Source organism: Palaemon carinicauda, chromosome 8, assembly GCF_036898095.1.
Source record: "Palaemon carinicauda isolate YSFRI2023 chromosome 8, ASM3689809v2, whole genome shotgun sequence".
In the NCBI taxonomy this organism is placed as follows: domain Eukaryota; kingdom Metazoa; phylum Arthropoda; class Malacostraca; order Decapoda; family Palaemonidae; genus Palaemon; species Palaemon carinicauda.
The window spans coordinates 156,284,368-156,296,867 of record NC_090732.1 but is presented as its reverse complement, the minus strand read 5'-3'; the positions used below and the strand labels follow the sequence as shown (position 1 = coordinate 156,296,867).

General features: G+C 35.6%; 1 protein-coding gene across 4 annotated transcripts in view; it reads left to right on the top strand.

Moving 5' to 3' along the window:
• Positions 1-12,500, top strand: part of LOC137646047 (steroid hormone receptor ERR2-like) — a 541,572-nt gene that overhangs the window by 426,191 nt on the left and 102,881 nt on the right. The window lies entirely within an intron of this gene.

Genomic DNA, 12,500 nt, shown 5'->3' with positions numbered 1-12,500 from the left:
GCCCTAATTCATTCAAAACTTACTGTCAGTTATAATAAACGCCTCATTAATATTGACCAAAACAACATTGGATTTGTCATCAAAAATTATAATTTATATGAGACTCAATCGGAAATGGCCCATGTTTTCTTGCCACCTCTCCGAGCCTCAATTATCTTGCTGGTTGCTGTTGATAATTGCTGTAATACTCGAGACTTTCCTTCGAGAAAGCAATCACACCTATCATAAGACATTTCTGGATTTATTCCATTCCCGCTGAAGTAGGAAGAAACTGGTGTTTCTGAAAAAGCTTAAGACTTTGATATGAATTTTATCGATCTAAATTTAATACGAAACATTAAAGGCTTTTCCATTAAGCATTATTATTATTATTATTATCATTATTATTATTATTATTATTATTATTATTATTATTTAATCTCGTTTCGGATCAGCTTTTTACGAAATTAGCAAGAAAGCATCCCAGAATCTGCTGATCATTTAATCTATATTTAAAGCCAAAATATCACAAAAAGAGAACGCCCCTCGTCGTAAATCATAAATAGATATCACATTAAAAGTAATGATAGTGGAAACTATTGTAATAGTTTAGAATCTTTATCAGAACAGTGAGTTACGTAAACGGGAATGACGTTTTAATTGAGAAGTTTATCAAAATTTAATCTGGAACTATTCGGAAAAATTGGTTACATCTAATGTTGATGCTTACCTTTTAGTAATAATAATAATAATAATAATAATAATAATAATAATAATAATAATAATAATAATAATAATAATAATAATAATAGTAATGAGGACAACAACAACAACAACAACAACAACAATGAGAGAGTTCAGACCTCCACCAATGAATATTGCCAATATTTAACTAAATTCTAAGGACATTGCCCCCACTTTTCATATGCTGACTGTACAGTAGATGGTGAAAAGCGCAATGTTGATCCAGAATCATGATCTTGATCCGTATCACCTCCAAAATTTCATGATTTATTTCTATGCCTAATATCTATCCATTGTTAAAATTTGGTGAAAATCCAACATGTCAATTTGTTTTGACATAATCTTTAAAATTGTGAAATATGCAAATCCAGATCTAGAATCCGGATCTGGTACCAGATCGTCTCCAAAAGTTAATGGAGTTGTCCATAGCCTAAGATCTATCTGTGGTGGAAATTTCCTCAAAATCCGTAAATTTGTTATGACCTAATATTCAAAATTTCGAAAAATGCCAATCCAGATCTAGATTCCGGATCCTGATCATCTCCAAAATTTAATGGGGTCGTCCATGACCTAAGATCTATCAGTGGTGAAGATTTCGCCAAATCCGCTGAGTAGTTTTGATGTGATCTTGTCCACAGACACAGTCAAATGAATAAATAAACCGACTCGATTTTATAATCTGCTTTGCAAAGGTAATATATAGCAGTGGTTCCTCTCCGGATATGGGACTTCATTTGTGAAATTTGTAGGTATTTCCTAAAGTCTGTAATAATATATCCACCGAAGAGGAACTCCTTTTATACTATTTGGGTGAAATATACACTACTTTCCTAAACATAAAGCAACCGAATCCAATAAACATCTTGAGCAAGATATATATATATATTTTTTTTTAATACTTTGTCCGGTTTTGGTTGAAATAACATTGACACTATCTCCGATGTTCGGGTACGTTTAAGCAAAATCAATATGCATATGCCAGGAGGGCATTCCCTGTACCCCATTATTATTATTATTATTATTATTATTATTATTATTATTATTATTATTGTTGTTGTTGTTTTTGTTGTTGTTTTTGTTGTAGTTGTTGTTTTTGTTATTTTTCATATAGATGATAGGAATAATAACACTAATGATTTTGTTACCGTCGTCGTCGTTTTTGCCACGTGAATGGTGCTCTAATATGCTTCAATCCCTACTGTATAAATGAATTATTTGTTGCCTATGAAATGCAGGATTCAGAAAACCTAATTTTCATTTAAAGGCATGTTGTACAGCAATGTGTTGAATATAGAAATCCACCTATGACGATACACCCTGACTATGAAAAGCCTTTGATAGTGTGTACTGGACAATTTTGTGAAGAATCCTCCGTTATTATTGGGATCTTCTTGAATATGTAAATTTGATTAAGTCTGTTCATGAGCATGCTAAGTGTAAAGTTAATGTTAATGAAGTCATAACAAATGAATTTCCAGTAAACAGTAGAGTACACCAAGTTAAAGTGTTGTCACCTATGTTGTTCATCCTCCTCATGGATTTTGTAGTGCATAGAACAGTTGGGGATGGAGGAGAAGGATTTGATTGGATTGGTTATAGGAAATTAGCTGTCCTAGAGTATTATTATTATTGTTATTATTATTACTAACCAAGCTACAACCCTAGTTGGAAAAGCAAGATGCTATAAGCCCAAGGGAAAAATAGCCCAGTGAGGAAAGGAAATAAGGAAATAAATAAATGATGAGAATAAATTAACAACATATTTTAAAAACAGAAACAGAGTCAAAACAGATATGTCCTATATAAACTATTAACAACGTCAAAAACAGATATGTCATACATAAACTATAAAAGACTCATGTCAGCCTGGTCAACATAAAAACATTTGCTCCAACTTTGAACTTTTGAAGTTCTACTGATTCAACTACCCGATTAGGAAGATCATTCCACAACTTGGTAACAGGTGGAATAAAACTTCTACAATACTGTGTAGTATTAAGCCTCATGATGGAGAAGGCCTGGCTATTAGAATTAACTGCTTGCCTAGTATTACGAATAGGATAGAATTGTCCAGGGAGATCTGAATGTAAAGGATGGTCAGAGTTATGAAAAATCTTATGCAACATGCATAATGAAATAATTGAACGACGATGCCTAAGATTAATATCTAGATCAGGAATAAGAAATTTAATAGACCGTAAGTTTCTGTCCAACAAATTAAGATGAGAATCAGCAGCTGAAGACCAGACAGGAGAACAATACTCAAAACAAGGTAGAATGAAAGAATTAAAACACTTCTTCAGAATAGATTGATCACCGAAAATCTTGTAAGACTTTCTCAATAAGCCAATTTTTTGTGCAATTAATGATGCTGTACTTAATAGCAGAACACCATAGGATTTGCAATGCTTGCTTACCAGAATGCATGGAATATCACATGAGGTTTGGCTGAAGATAAATAGAAGAAAGACAGAAATGATGAGAATGGAATATGCAAGGGAAGATGAAATATCATTAGAAGGAGAAAGGGTTAACGAGGTAGAATCATTTAAATATTTAGGAATTATGGTCTCTAATACAGGGTCTTTAGAATTGGAATTTATTGATAGATTAATAAAAGTAAATCAGACAATAGTAAGGTTAAGTAAAATTTGGAAATCAAATCTCCTGAAAATACATATAAAATCAGGCTGTTTATCAGTTTAGTAAGGTCGGTGTTACTGTATGGACATGAGTCATGGTATGACAATCAAACAATATCCAACAGAATTTGTAGATTTGAGAACAAAGCCCTCTAAAGGATATTGGGAGTTAAATGCGGGACAGGATTAGAAATTAGACTATAAGAGAGATTACTCGAGCGCCATATGTGGGTGAGATCATGATGAGGGGTAGATGGAGATGCTTTAGTCATGCTCTTCGGCCTCCCCAAGAGAGAGTAGTTCACCAAACATTTAATTGGGCTCCACAAGGGACTAGAAGAGTTAGAAGACATATACCTACATAGCTGAGGACTAAGAACCGTGAAGTAGATGATGAATGGAGAAGTATTGATTTAAAAGCTCAAGTTAGAGACGGCTGGCGAAATCTAACCAAGCCCCTTTGAGTCAATAGCCGTAGTAGGAGATGATGAAGTCTGTTCAAAATAGTCAGAATTCCATCCCCTCTTTAGTGTATCTTAAGTAATCCTATTGAGAGTTTCATTTGTTCAGAATTTTTCCCTTTCTCTTACATATAAGTTTCTAATTCAGTGGAAATTATTTTTTTTTTTCTAATTTTTTCTTTTTTGGCAAATTTTCAAGTTTTTTTTAGTGCGCCATCCTTCACTGAATATGCAAAGTTTTCAGGAGAGACAGTAGATTTATAATTTCCTATCTGTAATCAAATCCAGGTTGCAATGAACTAACGCTATTCCCTTCGTATCCTTGTTTAACACAGAGTTAGTTAGTGCATAAATTAGTCGATCACTCGTATGTTAGCGGTCAAAGTTGAGGCTGGAATCTGGTAATCCTTTTTATTATTTGTAGGCAGATTAAACTGTGTGTTGATGGAATGTGCAGTACAACAAAGGCCAAGGTTTACATTAACGGAAACACCAACGGAAAAGTAAAGTTGTTTGTAAGAAAAGAAAAATAAGGGACAAGGTTTATTGTTCAAAAATTGCTTTGAACTTTTTACTTTCCATTGCTATCTTGGAAGGAAACGTACGACTACTTTTCACAAAACTATGAAATATCTATAATAATCTTTAAACATTAATTGCTGTCATATTTGATTATGCACTTACATTTCGTAGTTACTAAGGTTCAAAGATATCTTCTCTTGTAATTTTACCTCATCTTGTAATGAAACGAAGTATTGCATATGTAATACTCAATGTAAAGTTGACGTAGCAACACATTATCTTTGCATGTTTTAAACTTTTCAATACACACCCAGTGATTCTTGACCCGGAGGTCAAAAAAGAGAACAAGTGTTTTCAAGCTGGACTGAGAGCACATGTGTGGTCACCATTCGGTTACTGAGCATAGAGACAATCAGTAAATGTCAAGAGAGAAAGAAAGCACCTGAAATGTGATTTGGTTAGATAATACAAACACAAAGCAATTTCATCATACTCTCTCTCTCTCTCTCTCTCTCTCTCTCTCTCTCTCTCTCTCTCTCTCTCTCTCTCTCTCTCTCTCTCTCATAGTATCGACTGCACAAATCATGAACAAATATAGTGCCACAGTAGCATGCAATGAAGAATGAACTGATAACCAGGTGACTGTCTAGAATCAACCATAAATGGTTTTTCCAAGTTTTCTCTTTAATAAAGAGCATCATTTAACCCAAATTTCAATGATGTAGTTTAAAGGTATAGCAGACTAAAAAAAAAAAAAAATTACAATCGTGGTATTTATATGCAAGTTTTCCGAAATCCTTGACTGACATCGTTTATTTTACTATGGAAAACTTTTTTTTTTTTTTTAATAAATAAAAAAAATGTTTGTGACAATCTTGAACTTTTGCTTTTTGCTTCTTTTTATTCCATTTTCTATATGTACTAATAAGTTACCATCCTTTCAATCAATTATTTAACAAACGGCCTCATTCTAGATGCTCTCTCTCAGTAGCATTGTCAACAACGCTTCTTTTTAAGCTCCTCCAGAAGCTCAGATTCACGCTCGCATCTGATGCTCTCTTTTTCTCTGGCAACGACGCCTTCTCTGGCCGTACCCTACTGCTCGGTCATTTTTTGAAATCATACATTTCTGAGAGTTATTTGCATTTCAAAAGGCTACTTTTTGTTCAAGTTACTCTTGTATACTGTTTGCACTCAGAAGGTACCAAACATTTGGCATCATTTTTTGCCACATATTTATAAGCTCAAATCCCTTGGTACTGCCTCTCCTAAAGTCTTCACCAGTTCAGAAAGGCAGAGAATTAGCCTTTTCTTTCAAGATTTGTATTATACCGTGGAAAGTTTTAATGCAAGAGTTTTTTACCTACCAAAAATATGTTTATTGTAAGATGAGAGTAAGACTGTCTCTTAGAATTGAAAAGATTAACAAAAGGCTTAGATATCTCATGTTACGGGGAGTGGCCTATCCCTTTGAAATGAAATAACATAAATCTATTTCAGAAAGAATTATTGTTGCCAATATTTGGTTATAGTTTATTTCTATGATTTATTTTTTTTAGATTTGAGAAACTGCTTTTCACAAAGTAATGGCAAGACAGGAAACAACTTTTATAATGAATTGCTATTATTTTAACCCTGATGGTTAAGAATAAGTGAATTCCTTTAAAATGGATCTTTTCATCTGTATTTAGTGACAGTTGTTTTCACAAGTAATATGAAAGCAATCCAGTAAGACTTTATATCTTTACATCCATCGTACCAAATTGTCGCATTGACAGAAGACCTACATTATTGGATAACACCAATTTTATCCATACTAAGTTGCACATTGACTGGAATTATGTATAATCGTTAGTAACAATATGAAATAAGATAAGATTCCTAGATTTTCACTATCTTATTTCTAATCCCGTTTAGTCTTAAAAATTAAAATATAAGAACGTATCCAGCTAGAAACAGGGTTTATGTGGCAGACAAGCACACGTACATTGCATGTGAACAGACATATACCGGGACGTAAATATAATTATGCAAATGTATGTCTTGGGTAGGCTTATAGTTGAATGGCGGAATGCTTTCTCGTTAGATCTGGGATTAGTGTTGCAAGTCTTGCGACTGATCAATAAATCCACGATGTTAGTAGCAAACTGGCAGAACGCAAGAATTGAGAAAAGCTAGTGTTTGAGTAGCTACGTGTTCACTCTTCCGACATGACCCAACAGTAGAGATACGTCAGAATAGTTACCAGTTTGTGCATGTGTGTTTATGTAAGTTTTTTTGTAAGCAGGTGATCAATGATAAACAATATGATAGATCTACATGGCATTTTCGGACATGTATTTTCTTACTGTTAAACCATTGATTCCAATGGAAAATGAGTTATTCGTATGTATTATCCGATTGGGGGAGGGGTCAGTTGAATACGGAAAACTAAGAGAAGGTTTGCACCTGTTTTCCTTTATAGATTAGTTTTCAGGTCTGACCATTTTCATCAGCCTTGAATGTGTCCGTTGACCTCTAGCTATGTCAGGTGACTGTTGTTAAACTATTGTGAAATCGGGTGAGTTTATTGTTCCGCATATCGACAAGGTAAACGATGCCGTTCCTGGGTCAAGTGGTTCTTCCTATCAATTGTCAGAGGCCAAACAGGTCATGCAAACACCTGGTATACATTCCACGGTAATGCTTTGTTAAGGAAGAGAGAAAATCAGGTGAGGTGAAAATTATTTCGACCTTTCGTGTATGTTGTGAAAACTTACTTTATATATAATGGCTCTCACTTCCTATTGTAATATTTTAGTTTCTGTATATACTGCAGAATACCATAGATAAACATTTAATGAGAAAATGTATTGGTATTAGCTAGGAAAGAGTTTAGATAATATTTAACTGTATAACACATAGTGGCGTTAAGCTTTTCTCGAAACAACCCAGGAGCTAGGTAGGTGTTGAAAGGGGTAGAGATTTGGGGGAAGGGACGCAGACGTCCCTTGGTTGGCTGTTCCAAGTCCATAGCAATAGAAGGAGCGGGTGGGGGAATACCTTCTTACTGGATAGCAGCAGCAGCAGCGTAAGAGTCAGCGGTTATCGTGGCAGCTCCTAAATGCCTTTTACGCACAACCTAAGATTTGTGCAGATCCTCCTTGTTACTGTAGCTAGTTTCCTTCAGCAGTAATTTGTTTGTTTATTTTATGATATTCTAGAGAGCCCCATGTCAGATCATTTCATTCGCTTGTTGAGGTTTTTACCCTGTATATTTTTCTATCTCCCAATGAAATAAAATGGTTTAAACTTATTTTCAGGTGAATATAGACAGTAGGAATGGCAAAAATATGACTGGGTTTTCCCTCGGGACTCAAGTCGAGTAACGTCTGCCGTATTCAACACAAAAACTGGGGATCGTTATCAAGTTACCTGATCATGAATTTGTTCAGTGTTCGAAGCGAGGATTGCGTCCATAATTGGCGCAACAGCAGCGCTGACTTTCTATCCGGAAGAAGAGGCCATGTTGGAATGCTCGTCTACTGCCTCCCTCCATCCAGGCGCTCAATTTGCTCTTTCCAATGGCGTCATTTTCCTTAGCAATTTCAACCGCAACAGCGCAATGACAACGGATCCAAATAACATCTCCGGCGTCTTGTGCCGATAGTTATGTCATTCGTAGATCGCCGAAGGCTTCCCTTTCCCTTCACCTCTGATTTATTCCCTCACGATTGCCTTCTCACTACCCCTTTTCGTCTACAAAAATTGAAAAATTGAAAAGATCCTAAAAGGTTGTTGAGCAAAAAGTAAAATGTATGTGATTAAAAACTGTGATGGTTGAGAATGTGTTCAGTTTATCGGGGTTCCGGCATGAACTTGGCCTTGAAGGGATGTGGTGGTTGGGGGTTCCCCTGACCCTCATTCCCCATGGCCCTCTCGCCGCTTCTCGGAGCCACACCCCCTTGCTCTCCACGGCTTCCTCCGCTAGTCTATCCTTTCCTTTGAGTTTTCTTTTGTTTTTCATTTGCACTTTTCTCTCTCCACTTTGCAGTACTTGCATCGTATAAATTTCTTTCCATGTTACTTAAAGCATAGGTAACATCTAAACCTGAAGATGAATGCATGTGGCTTGCTTGCCTCTTGAACGTGCAATATCTTTCCCATGCAAAAGGTTCTATTTTGCACATTATCATCCTTCTACTTATTACCTCCCCCACCTGCACCTGTTAAATCCTCCCACCTCCTTTCTTGTTATTGAAGTTCCATTTCACCTTCTTCTCTTCTGTCACCCTTTTCATGCATCCCATCCTGTCTTGTTGCAGTCCTTTTCCGCAGGTTGCTACATCTCGGTGGGCCTGTGTAAGAATGTGGTTGTTTGTGCGTGCGTGTGTATCCTGTGTTCTTAAGTTGTCATTTCCGTTCGTGTTTTGTTTTATAGCATCCATTATTTGACTTCTTCCTTTCCATGCTTACTCCAGTCAGTTTAGCCCATAACGTTGTATCCTATAATACCTGAATATTAAAGACTTTGCCCTGCGTTAATTTCTCTTTTCCCTGTCTATTTATTTGTAATTTGATCTTTACGTTCAATTCCGAAGAGCCACTAGTCCACATATACATTTCAAGTAGTTTTGTGCCGTAAATTCTCATTATCCTATTATAAGCAATCTGCAGATTACCATACTCTCCAACTGTTCAAGACACGTTGTTATTGGATGTCAAATTGTCTCTCCAGTCAAATCAACAAGTTCAAAGGAGAAATTTCGTTCCTCTCTCCATTTGCGTAACTATTCGCTGTTCACCTTCCTTCTTGGAAGGTTCAAAAATTATGAATTAGTCTTCTTCTCTATTTCTATAAATTCTTTGCTACCTTTGTCAATTATTTCCTGTCATGTGGTGTCCTTTGTCTCTTCTTTCTTCTACTCCATGTACTCAATCATTCTCTCTGACACACTATCCTGTTTCTTAAATTGTTACCGTGTCCATTTAGTCATTTTTTGCAATAAGGATCTCTCTCTCTCTCTCTCTCTCTCTCTCTCTCTCTCTCCTCTCTCTCTCTCTCTCTCTCTCTCTCTCTCTCTCTCTCTCTCTCTCCTACGTATTCTTTCAATTCCGGAAAACCTTATTCCATCTCCTCCTAGGTTTTCGGAGCTTTCTCTTCCTTTTAGATTACCACGAGTAAATATACAGTATATATGTATATATTCAATATATATAATACTATGTATATAAGGTTAGATATATTTTGAAAACAAATATCTATAATTGAATATTTACCTTTATAGCTATACTGTATAAAGAAAAACTTCTTTAGAGGAAATCTGGTGGATTCACTCAAGCCCACTATTGGTTCTAATTAATTCTAGTCTTTCCTTTTTGCAGTAAATTGAATTTTTATGTTGTTATTACCAAGTCTAATAGCCAAATAGCCTCCTGGTCAAGAAGAACTGTGAAAAAAACTAAAGAAATGCGAGTAAAATGTATTATCAGGTCAGTACTTTTGCATTATAGTAAGAAAGACGAGCACTTCTTTCCTTTTCTATAGCCTGCATAATTTTTAAAAAGAAACAGAGCGATATATAGAAGAATGTTGAACAACTTTCAAATGGGTCGTCAGAAATCCACCGTTAAGAAGTTCCTGCAGCGTTGTAGCTCTTGTTCAGCCAGAGAAAATGGTCCCAGGTGAACTTGTTGAATATCCTCCGGCAAACCAGGCTCTTCCACTTTGGGAACGGAGAAAAAAAAAGAAAAGGAGTTACTAAGTTGTATCGTGTGCCAAGCGCTGCGGCTATGCCCAGTTGTTACACAAAGAAAGTAAGAGGGCTTGCTGACCTGGAGAGTCTGTGTTGCCGAGAGGCAATAATTGTAACCTACACCGAACGCTTTTATATTTGTTAGTTAAAACGGATGACAAAATTGCGCGAATATTGTTGACTGTTTGATTTTTAAACGTCTTTTTTTGGGGGGAGGGGGGGTTTAGATGCTTTACAGATGTAAAGAGCTCAAAAGATGGTACCACAGGACGTATGAAACATCGAACTGGAAATAATGATAGAACAAGTTAGTAGATGCCTTCTTTGTTAACAAAAGGAAAATGACAAAAGTCTTACTGCTACTGTATGCCTAGTATCTGTAAAATTTTGAATAACAAGAGGTTCATGTGAATTAGATTTTATATCAATCGACGGTTGTAGTTCTTATTCATTCTTATACATTATTAGCAAACCGAGCTCGCTAACTTATGAATGATTGACGCGTTCTCATATGTACAGTTTTATTTTATTATTTTTTCTTAGCGTTCAAGATAGCCTTTGGTGGGGGTGATTTCTTGAGTGTTGTTAAAGTCATGAATTCATAAGTAGCAGGTTGGCCAGGGCACCAGACACCCGTTGATATACTACCGCCAGAGAGTTTTAGGGTCCTTTGACCGGCCAGACAGTACTACATTGGATCCTTCTCTCTGGTTACGGTTCATTTTCCTTTTGCCTACACATACACCGAATAGTCTGGCCTATTCTTTACATATTCTCATCTTTCCTCATACACCTGACAACACTGAGATTACCAAATAATTCTTCTTCAACCAAAGGGTTAACTACTGCACTGTAATTGCTTAGTGGCTATTTTCCTCTTGCTAAGTGTAGAAGAGACTCTTTAGCTATGGTAAGCAGCTCTTCTAGGAGAAGGACACTCCAAAATCAAACCATTGTTCTCTCGTCTTTGCTAGTGCCATAGCCTCTAAACCATGGTCTTCCACTGTCTTGGGTTAGAGTTCTCTTGCTTGAGGGTACACTCGGGAGCACTATTCTATCTTATTTCTTTTCCTCTTGTTTTGTTAAAGTGTTTATAGTTTATATAGGAAGTATTTATTTTAACGTTGTTACTGTTCTTAAAATTATTTTATTTTAAGTGTTAATCATTTCTCTTGTTATTTGTGTATTTCCTTGTTTCCTCTCCTCACTGGGCTATTTTACCTGTTGGAGCCCCTGGGCTTATAGCATTTTGCTTTTCCAAGAAGGGTTGTAGCTTAGCAAGTAATAATAATAATAATAATAATAATAATAATATAATAATAATAATAATAATAATAATAATAATAGTAATAATAATAATTAATAATAACTGGAAAAAAAAAGGTAGATCTTGGTATTGGAGAGCAGAGAAACTGGCAGAGCTATATCAGGGGAAGGGTGCAGGATGTCACGTGATATGAAAGGAGGGTCGTTATTCCTTTCATAAAGCTGCCCTAAAGACGGTGATATTCTCTCTCTCTCTCTCTCTCTCTCTCTCTCTCTCTCTCTCTCTCTCTCTCTCCTCTCTCTCTCTCTCTCTCTCTCTCTCTCTCTCATGATTCAGCAATTAAAGCATTTAGCGAGTAGTATTTTAATCACTAAATCACGTCTTCTCTGTGGCATTTGTTAGTAAATGATATATACGGGAATGAATTGTTCAGACGAATAAGCACCATAAGTAATTGGAAAGTATTTGAAATGTGAACGCTCACATTTTATCTCCTTATCAGATAAAGCTTGATTGATATCCGAAAAAAATGTGAATTCCAAATTGTTCATAATCGAAATCTACAGAAGTCATATTACAATGGTATTTCAAATTTTTTGAAGTTCAAAGTTTTGTATTTAGATGGTCTTACAAACATTATAGACAAGCGAGAGAGATTTACAAGGTTTCGTGAAAAATCTTTATTCAAAGAGGGAAAAGTTCAATGATGCCGAATGATACTTAGTTTAGAATATATTTTTCTGCTCATATATTTTCTTTATTTTAAAGCAATTTTTTTTATTGGGGTTTTTAATTTACATGATTATAGATGGGTTCATATGAACTTTATGATCTCATAAGTTGTCATCCGCGTATTTACTTATGCATAGCGACCGCAGCTTTCCAGTTTCCAGTTTCCAGCGACAGGCACCTTGATATCAATCACGGTCTGTCAGTATATAAACACACTCGCATATATATGCACATATTTGTATATGTATGTATATACATATGGTTGTACATGCCTGACTTTAGACCTTCGGTATCAGACCAACGTTTAAATTTTTCTTTTTTCGTAGCATCTTCTTTTAAACTTGAATGGAGAACTTCTGTGATAACTTTTCTTCTACCGTTTACTCGTAGGAGCTATTATGCCACACTGCTCATTATA